The sequence below is a fragment of the Mustelus asterias genome, unplaced genomic scaffold (genome assembly GCF_964213995.1).
Source record: "Mustelus asterias unplaced genomic scaffold, sMusAst1.hap1.1 HAP1_SCAFFOLD_3563, whole genome shotgun sequence".
NCBI classification, from domain to species: domain Eukaryota; kingdom Metazoa; phylum Chordata; class Chondrichthyes; order Carcharhiniformes; family Triakidae; genus Mustelus; species Mustelus asterias.
The window spans coordinates 20,973-31,127 of NW_027593508.1; the positions used below are offsets into that span (position 1 = coordinate 20,973).

Genomic DNA, 10,155 nt, shown 5'->3' on the forward strand with positions numbered 1-10,155 from the left:
CCCTCGAGCCAGCTCCGCCATTCAATCAGATCATGGCTGATCTCTCGCTGGACTCAAATCCATCTCTTCCCCCTATCCCTTTATGTATCAGAAATATAACTATCTCCTTCTTGAATGAGGGAGCTTTGCTCTGTATCTAACCCCGTGCTGTACCTGTCCTGGGAGTGTTTGATGGGGGACAGTGTAGAGGGAGCTTTACTCTGTATCTAACCCCGTGCTGTACCTGTCCTGGGAGTGTTTGATGGGGGACAGTGTAGAGGGAGCTTTACTCTGTATCTAACCCCGTGCTGTATCTGTCCTGGGAGTGTTTGATGGGGGACAGTGTAGAGGGAGCTTTACTCTGTATCCAACCCCGTGCTGTACCTGTCCTGGGAGTGTTTGATGGGGAACAGTGTAGAGGGAGCTTTACTCTGTATCTAACCCCGTGCTGTACCTGTCCTGGGAGTGTTTGATGGGGACAGTGCAGAGGGAGCTTTACTCTGTATCTAACCCCGTGCTGTACCTGTCCTGGGAGTGTTTGATGGGGGACAGTGCAGAGGGAGCTTTACTCTGTATCTAACCCCGTGCTGTACCTGTCCGGGGAGTGTTTGATGTTGATAGTTAATTTGAATAATCTGAACAAAGGAATGACCAACTCAAACTGATCTTTGCTCTGTGGATGAGTGCTTCCTGGTGGTGTCTCCTGGGTAAAATGCGTCAAGTGGTCTCGGATCAACTCTCTCGCCAACAGGTTCTCAATGAATGTGGAGATCTTTTTACGCGGTGGAATTGCAATATTTATTAAGATCGGCATTGTAAGATTTGATTTGATTTATTGTCACATGTATTGGGATGCAGTGAAAAGTATTGTTTCTTGCGCGCTATACAGACAAAGCATACCGGAGAAGGAAAGGAGAGGGTGCAGAATGTAGTGTTACAGTCATAGCTAGGGTGTAGAGAAAGATCAACTTAATGCGAGGTAGGTCCATTCAAGAGTCTGACGGCAGCAGGGAAGAAGCTGTTCTTGAGTCGGTTGGTGCGTGACCTCAGACTTTTGTATCTTTTTCCCCGACGGAAGAAGGCGGAAGAGAGAATGTCCGGGGTGCGTGGGGGTCCTTGATTATGCTGGCTGCTTTTCCCCGAGGCAGCGGGAAGTGTAGACAGAGTCAATGGATGGGAGGCTGGTTTGAGTGATGGACTGGGCTACATCCAAGATTGGTGAATGGCAGGAGAGATGGAGAGAGGTTTCATGTATCTCACTATCGGGTAGCTTCTGGGGGTTTTGCCCTTGTCTCCGAGAGTGCGTACGCTGCCCAGCCCCCGCTATATCAGTACCAGATGCTGGCACTCGGCAATTCCGTACTTGGCCTTATTCTCTTCAAAGAGGCGGACCAGCTGATTCATATATTCCCTGTGGAGGTCCTCAATATCCATTCGGGATGGGCTACAGTTCTGCTCCACCGGAATGGGCTTCCCGACTGGGGGCGGGGGGGAAGGGCAGAGCGGAGGGGAGGGAGAGCAGAGGGGGGGGAAGAGCGAGGGGGGGAAGAGCGAGGGGGGGAAGAGCGAGGGGGGGAAGAGCGAGGGGGGGAAGAGCGAGGGGGGGAAGAGCGAGGGGGGGAAGAGCGAGGGGGGGAAGAGCGAGGGGGGGAAGAGCGAGGGGGGGAAGAGCGAGGGGGGGAAGAGCGAGGGGGGGAAGAGCGAGGGGGGGAAGAGCGAGGGGGGGAAGAGCGAGGGGGGGAAGAGCGAGGGGGGGAAGAGCGAGGGGGGGAAGAGCGAGGGGGGGAAGAGCGAGGGGGGGAAGAGCGAGGGGGGGAAGAGCGAGGGGGGGAAGAGCGAGGGGGGGAAGAGCGAGGGGGGGAAGAGCGAGGGGGGGAAGAGCGAGGGGGGGAAGAGCGAGGGGGGGAAGAGCGAGGGGGGGAAGAGCGAGGGGGGGAAGAGCGAGGGGGGGAAGAGCGAGGGGGGGAAGAGCGAGGGGGGGAAGAGCGAGGGGGGGAAGAGCGAGGGGGGGAAGAGCGAGGGGGGGAAGAGCGAGGGGGGGAAGAGCGAGGGGGGGAAGAGCGAGGGGGGGAAGAGCGAGGGGGGGAAGAGCGAGGGGGGGAAGAGCGAGGGGGGGAAGAGCGAGGGGGGGAAGAGCGAGGGGGGGAAGAGCGAGGGGGGGAAGAGCGAGGGGGGGAAGAGCGAGGGGGGAAGAGCGAGGGGGGAAGAGCGAGGGGGGGAAGAGCGAGGGGGGGAAGAGCGAGGGGGGGAAGAGCGAGGGGGGGAAGAGCGAGGGGGGGAAGAGCGAGGGGGGGAAGAGCGAGGGGGGGAAGAGCGAGGGGGGGAAGAGCGAGGGGGGGAAGAGCGAGGGGGGGAAGAGCGAGGGGGGGAAGAGCGAGGGGGGGAAGAGCGAGGGGGGGAAGAGCGAGGGGGGGAAGAGCGAGGGGGGGAAGAGCGAGGGGGGGAAGAGCGAGGGGGGGAAGAGCGAGGGGGGGAAGAGCGAGGGGGGGAAGAGCGAGGGGGGGAAGAGCGAGGGGGGGAAGAGCGAGGGGGGGAAGAGCGAGGGGGGGAAGAGCGAGGGGGGGAAGAGCGAGGGGGGGAAGAGCGAGGGGGGGAAGAGCGAGGGGGGGAAGAGCGAGGGGGGGAAGAGCGAGGGGGGGAAGAGCGAGGGGGGGAAGAGCGAGGGGGGGAAGAGCGAGGGGGGGAAGAGCGAGGGGGGGAAGAGCGAGGGGGGGAAGAGCGAGGGGGGGAAGAGCGAGGGGGGGAAGAGCGAGGGGGGGAAGAGCGAGGGGGGGAAGAGCGAGGGGGGGAAGAGCGAGGGGGGGAAGAGCGAGGGGGGGAAGAGCGAGGGGGGGAAGAGCGAGGGGGGGAAGAGCGAGGGGGGGAAGAGCGAGGGGGGGAAGAGCGAGGGGGGGAAGAGCGAGGGGGGGAAGAGCGAGGGGGGGAAGAGCGAGGGGGGGAAGAGCGAGGGGGGGAAGAGCGAGGGGGGGAAGAGCGAGGGGGGGAAGAGCGAGGGGGGGAAGAGCGAGGGGGGGAAGAGCGAGGGGGGGAAGAGCGAGGGGGGGAAGAGCGAGGGGGGGAAGAGCGAGGGGGGGAAGAGCGAGGGGGGGAAGAGCGAGGGGGGGAAGAGCGAGGGGGGGAAGAGCGAGGGGGGGAAGAGCGAGGGGGGGAAGAGCGAGGGGGGGAAGAGCGAGGGGGGGAAGAGCGAGGGGGGGAAGAGCGAGGGGGGGAAGAGCGAGGGGGGGAAGAGCGAGGGGGGGAAGAGCGAGGGGGGGAAGAGCGAGGGGGGGAAGAGCGAGGGGGGGAAGAGCGAGGGGGGGAAGAGCGAGGGGGGGAAGAGCGAGGGGGGGAAGAGCGAGGGGGGGAAGAGCGAGGGGGGGAAGAGCGAGGGGGGGAAGAGCGAGGGGGGGAAGAGCGAGGGGGGGAAGAGCGAGGGGGGGAAGAGCGAGGGGGGGAAGAGCGAGGGGGGGAAGAGCGAGGGGGGGAAGAGCGAGGGGGGGAAGAGCGAGGGGGGGAAGAGCGAGGGGGGGAAGAGCGAGGGGGGGAAGAGCGAGGGGGGGAAGAGCGAGGGGGGGAAGAGCGAGGGGGGGAAGAGCGAGGGGGGGAAGAGCGAGGGGGGGAAGAGCGAGGGGGGGAAGAGCGAGGGGGGGAAGAGCGAGGGGGGGAAGAGCGAGGGGGGGAAGAGCGAGGGGGGGAAGAGCGAGGGGGGGAAGAGCGAGGGGGGGAAGAGCGAGGGGGGGAAGAGCGAGGGGGGGAAGAGCGAGGGGGGGAAGAGCGAGGGGGGGAAGAGCGAGGGGGGGAAGAGCGAGGGGGGGAAGAGCGAGGGGGGGAAGAGCGAGGGGGGGAAGAGCGAGGGGGGGAAGAGCGAGGGGGGGAAGAGCGAGGGGGGGAAGAGCGAGGGGGGGAAGAGCGAGGGGGGGAAGAGCGAGGGGGGAAGAGCGAGGGGGGAAGAGCGAGGGGGGGAAGAGCGAGGGGGGGAAGAGCGAGGGGGGGAAGAGCGAGGGGGGGAAGAGCGAGGGGGGGAAGAGCGAGGGGGGGAAGAGCGAGGGGGGGAAGAGCGAGGGGGGGAAGAGCGAGGGGGGGAAGAGCGAGGGGGGGAAGAGCGAGGGGGGGAAGAGCGAGGGGGGGAAGAGCGAGGGGGGGAAGAGCGAGGGGGGGAAGAGCGAGGGGGGGAAGAGCGAGGGGGGGAAGAGCGAGGGGGGGAAGAGCGAGGGGGGGAAGAGCGAAGGGGAGGAAGGAGTGAGGGGGAGAAGGGGGAGAGGGGGGAGACAAGTGGACAGAGGGTGATGTTTTCGTGTGGTATGCGGCCACAAAGAGTGAGGGAGGTAAAGGGAGAGAAACAGATGGGGAGATAGTGAGTTAACAACATTCCACAAGCCTCGTACTGAAACACTTCTTCAGGACAGTCCATTTCCCCCTCTGTCTCCCCTTTGCTTCCCTGTCTCATTCCCCCCACCATGCTCCTGGGGCAGCACGGTGGCACAGTGGGTTAGCACTGCTGCCTCACAGCGACAGGGACCGGGGTTCGATTCCCGGCTCGGGTCACTGTCTGTGTGGAGTCTGCACGTTCTCCCCGTGTCTGCGTGGGTTTCCTCCGGGTGCTCCGGTTTCCTCCCACAGTCTGAAAGACTTGCTGGTTAGGGTGCATTGGCCGTGCTAAATTCTCCCTCAGTGTACCCGAACAGGCGCCGGAGTGTGGCGACTAGGGGATTTTCACAGTCACTTCATTGCAGTGTTAACGTAAACCGACTTGTGACACTAATAAATAAACTTTACTCAGTGCCAAAGCCATGGTCTGTTACCGGGGTAACTGTCTTGCGGGCATCTTCACCCCGAGTGCCAATATTAGTTAGGGTTCATTTGGAATATAGTGTTCAATTCTGGTCGCCGCACTACCAGAAGGATGTGGAGGCTTTGGAGAGGGTCCAGAAAAGATTTACCAGGATGTTGCCTGGTATGGAGGACATTAGCTATGAGGAGAGGTTGGAGAAGCTTAGTTCGTTCTCACTGGAACGATGGAGGTTGAGGGGCGACCTGATAGAAGTCTACAAGATTATGAGAGGCACGGACAGAGTGGATAGTCAGAAGCTTTTTCCCCAGGGTGGAAGAGTCAAGTACTCGGGGGCACAGGTTTAAGGGGCGTGGGGAAAAGTTTCGAGGAGATGTACGAGGTAAGTCTTTTTACACAGAGGGTGGTGGGTGTCTGGAATGCGCTGCCCGGGGGAGGTGGTGGGAGCGGGTACGACAGTGGCATTTAAGGGGCAACTAGATGAATACATGAATAGGATGGGAATGGAAGGATACGGGCTCCGTAAGTGCGCACGGTTTTAGTTTAGGCAGGCATCATGATCGGCGCAGGCTTGGAGGGCCGAAGGGCCCGTTCCTGTGCTGTTCTTTGTTATTCTTGTCTGGGTCTTAACGCAATGCCGTATGTAAACAGTTATCCGTCACACTGCAGTTGCGGGCTCTGGCCAGTCGTTGGCGCTGCGATAGACTAGCACCAATTTAGCCGCTGCTCCGATCGGGGTAGTCATGGTGACAAGACGCAACGGGATGGCAGGGAAAAGGAGGTGGGAATACCAACTTCCCCCAAGGTTAGGCCCCCAGGTGCCACACTCTCATGAAGGACGCCTAACGCCATGTTGAACTTCTGAGGCCACGATGGGACAGGTTCAGGCTTGAGGCCTGGTTTTGGGCCTACCCTTGGAAACGAGGCCCCCATCCCAATTCCTGCCCATCCCCGCCTTCGTTCCCTCAAGCCTGCCTCGCTGCGCCTCCCTCTCTCTCGCCTGCAAGGCAGTTAACACTTTTGCCTCTCAGTGCCAGGGACCCGGGTTCCATCACAAGTAGGCTCACGTTAACACTGCAATGAAGTTACTGTGAAAATACCCTAAATGCCACGCGGCACAGTGGCTAGCGGTGCTACCTCACAGCGCCAGGGACCCGGGTTCGATTCCCGGCTTGGGTCACTGTCTGTGTGGAGTCTGCACATTCTCCCCGTGTCTGCGTGGGTTTCCTCCGGGTGCTCCAGTTTCCTACCACAGTCTGAAAGACGTTTTGGTTAGGGTGCACTGGCCGTGCTAAATTCTCCCTCAGTGTTACCCGAACAGTTTGGAGTATTTAAAGTTAAAGTTTATTTATTAGTGTCACAAATCGAATAATAGAATAGAATCCTACAGTGCAGAAGGAGGCCACTCGGCCCATCGAGTCTGCACCAACCACAATCCCACCCAGGCACTATTCCCGTAACCCCACATATTTACCCTGCTAATCCCCCTGACACTAAGGGTCAATTTAGCATGGCCAATCCCCCTAATCTGCACATCTTTGGACTGTGGGAGGAAACCGGAGCACCCGGAGGAAACCCACGCAGACACAACTTAGACTTACATTAACACTGCAATGAAGTTCGTGTGAAAATCCCCTGGTCGCCACACTACGGCACCTGTTCGGGTAACACTGAGGGAGAATTTAGCACAGCCAATGCACCCTAACCAGCACGTCTTTCGGACTGTGGGAGGAAACCGGAGCACCCGGAGGAAACCCATGCAGACACGGGGGGAGAACGTGCAGACTCCCAGAAGGTGACCCAAGCCGGGAATCGAACCCGGGTCCCTGGCGCTGTGAGGCAGCAGTGCCAACCACGGTGCCACCGTGTGGCGTCTCGGGGGATTTTCACAGCAGCTTCATCGCGGTGTTAACGTAAGCCTGCTTTGTGAGGTTAATTAATAGGTGAACTTACCGACGGTGTGGACGGGGTTGCGGAAGGGGATAAGGCCAAAGCTGTACTGGAACACCCCTCGGGCGTGGAACAGGGGGAGGGCCACCCCCATGGCTCGCTGCAGTTTCTCCTGCACCCTCCGCAGCAGCGAGCCGGGAGGGTTTCCCACCTGGTCGAAGAGCTCGTTCTCTCCAAAGGAAAACACTGGCACGAGGTGGGCACTGCGGAGAGCGGGGACAGACGGAAAAGGAGATGGTATCACTCATTCTCAAGTCCCTCCCACTCCACATCCCTCCCGTAAACACACGGCCCTTTAACTGTCTCCCCCGCAACCCCCCCCTCCCCCCTGTAACCCACCCCCGAACCAGCCCTCCTCATCCGTAATACCCCCCCCTCCCAACCTAATCTTTACTCTCTAGCTCCACCACCCCCCCTCCACCACCCCCCCTCCACTACACGCCCTCCACTACACGCCCTCCACCACCCCCCCTCCACCACCCCCCCTCCACTACCCAATCTCAACAGACTGGTAATCATAACCTCTTGTCTACTGGGTCTGGGAATCAAGTGTCACAGGATCCCGGCAGGGCAGAAGGAGGCCATTCGGCCCATCGAGCCTGCTCCCACACAACAATCCCACCCAAACCTCATCCCCATAGCGCCATGTATTTACCCAGCTAACCCCCCTGATACCAAGGGGCAATTTAGCATGGCCAATCCACCTAACCTGCACATCTTTGGACGCTAATGGGCAATTTAGCATGGCCAATCCACCTAACCCGCACATCTTTGGACACTAATGGGCAATTTAGCATGGCCAATCCACCTAACCTGCACATCTTTGGATACTAAGGGTTAATTCAGCATGGCCAATCCACGTAACCTGCACATCTTTGGATACTAAGGGTTAATTTAGCATGGCCAATCCACATAACCCGCACATCTTTGGAAAATAAGGGACAATTTAGCACGGCCAATCCACATAACCCGCACATCTTTGGACACTAAGGGGCAACTTAGCATGGTCAATCCACCTAACCTGCACATCTTTGGATACAAAGGGTTAATTTAGCATGGCCAATCCACCTAACCTGCACATCTTTGGATACTAAGGGTTAATTCAGCATGGCCAATCCACCTAACCTGCACATCTTTGGATACAAAGGGTTAATTTAGCATGGCCAATCCACCTACCCCGCACATCTTTGGATACTAAGGGTTAATTTAGCATGGTCAATCCACCAAACCTGCACATCTTTGGATACAAAGGGTTAATTTAGCATGGCCAATCCACCTAACCTGCACAGCGGCTATCACTGCTGCCTCACAGCGCCAGGAACCCAGGTTCAATTCTGGCCTGAGATCACTGTCTGTGTGGAGTCTACACGTTCTCCCCCGTGTCTCCGTGGGTTTCCTCCGGGTGCTCCGGTTTCCTCCCGCAGTCCAAAGATGTGTCAGTTAGGTGGTTTGGCCATGCTAAATTGCCCCCGAGTGTCAGGGGGATTAGCTAGGATAAATTTGTGGGGTGATGGGAATAGGGCTTGAGTGGGATTGTGGTCGGTGCAGACTCGATGGGCCGCATGGCCTCTTTCTGCACTGTAGGGATTCTATGATTCTAGGACGTTATTTCTATGATCTTTGGACACCAAGGGGCAACTTAGCATGGTCAATCCACCTAACCTGCACATCTTTGGACACTAAGGGGCAATTTAGCATGGCCAATCCACGTAACCTGCACATCTTTGGACACTAAAGGGCAAATTTAGCATGGCCAATCCACCTAACCTGCACATCTTTGGACACTAAGGGGCAATTTAGCATGACCAATCCACCTAACCTGCACATCTTTGGACTGTGGGAGGAAACCGGAGCACCCGGAGGAAACCCACACAGACATGGCGGGGAGAATGTGCAGACTCCACACAGACAGTAACCCGAGCCGGGAATCGAACCCGGGTCCCTGGCGCTGTGAGGCAGCAGCGCTAACCACTGTGCCGTCACGCCCACCCACTGCCACCATGTTGAATAAAATATGTGCTTCACCGAGATCATCTCTCACTCACTCGTCTCCAGGTGTCTCCATTCCCAGCCCACTCCACCTCTTCCCATTGAATAGTCCCATCATTCCCGGGAACCAGACCAGTGACGTCCACCACCCCCCTGCCGAATCTCATGCCCCCCTGCTGAATCTCATGCCCCCCTGCCGAATCTCATGCCCCCTCACGCTTCTCCCGATCACACTCCCCTCCCCCCCACCGACCTTACCCTGTCTTCAGCGCCAACTTAATGAACCCCTTTCTTCCGAGCACCTGCAACCTCAGGGCCCCCGGGCGGGCGTCCAGCGACTCCGGGGCGCCCCCTACTGCCACCACCGCCACCTGCCCGCCGCCCTCCTGGCTCAGGAATGTGATAGGCGCTGTCCTTCTCCGAAGAGACCAGCCCTGCAGACAACAGCCACTTAGCAAAGGCAATAAAATATCAGCGGGAGAGAGTGGGGGGGGGGAGTGAGAGTGCACTGGAAGGCCATCCCGTGGCATTGCTCACGGATAAAGCGCTCAAAGAATCACGAAATACATTTAATGGCGGCATGACCTCCCTTCCATGACATGTTCAGGCATTATTCCTGGTGGGGCCACCCGTGGCATTGCTCACAGATAAAGGACTCGAAGAATCGCTAAATAAATTTGAAGTACTGCGCGGCTTACTTTCCGATTGGTGTTCACTCATTATCCCTGTTGGGAACCACCTGTGGCATTGCTCACGGATAAAGGACTAACATAATCGCTAAATAAACCTAAAGTACAAGATGGCCTCCTTTCCGATCTGTGTTCACGCATGATTCCTGACGGGGCGCACCCGTGGCATTGCTCACGGATAAAGGACTCGAGGAATCAGAAAATGAACCGAATGACGGTTTCCTTTCTGTCTTGCTGGTCACTCATCGTTCCAGTTGCGAACATCACCACCACCCCTGTGGCATTGCTCACGGATAAAGGTTTCAAAGAAACACTAAATAAATTCTAAGTACACAGGGGCCTAGGGAGGCGATGGCCTAGTGGTATTATCGCTAGACTATTAATCCAGAAACTCCAGCTAATGTTCTGGTGACCCGGGTTCGAATCCCCGCCACGGCAGATGGTGGAATTTAAAATTCAATTTTTAAAAGTATATCTGGAATTAAGAATCTATCTGATTGTCGGAAAAACCCACCTGGTTCCTTTAGGGAAGTGAAAATCTGCCGCCCTTACCCCAGTCTGGCCTACATGTGACTCCAGAGCCACAGCCCATGGGGTTAACTCGCAACTGCCCTCCAAGGGCAACTAGGGATGGGCAATAAATTGCTGGGCCCAGCCACGACGCCCCGTGTCCCATGAATGGATTTTAAAATGCACGCGCGCGCGGGCGCACAGTCTGAGGCACAGAGAGAGGAGAGAGAGCCCGAGACACCTCCACATGAGACCTCCTGATGCTGGGCC

General features: G+C 58.4%; 1 pseudogene across 1 annotated transcript; it reads right to left on the bottom strand.

Moving 5' to 3' along the window:
* Nucleotides 1–796: 796 nt before the first annotated feature.
* LOC144490661 (2-acylglycerol O-acyltransferase 1-like) lies at nucleotides 797–9,136 on the bottom strand (annotated as a pseudogene). Its single transcript, XR_013497321.1, has 3 exons — nucleotides 8,945–9,136; nucleotides 6,701–6,900; nucleotides 797–1,457 (listed from the first exon to the last, which is right to left on the bottom strand). The product of XR_013497321.1 is annotated as a 2-acylglycerol O-acyltransferase 1-like (transcript).
* Nucleotides 9,137–10,155: the final 1,019 nt, after the last annotated feature.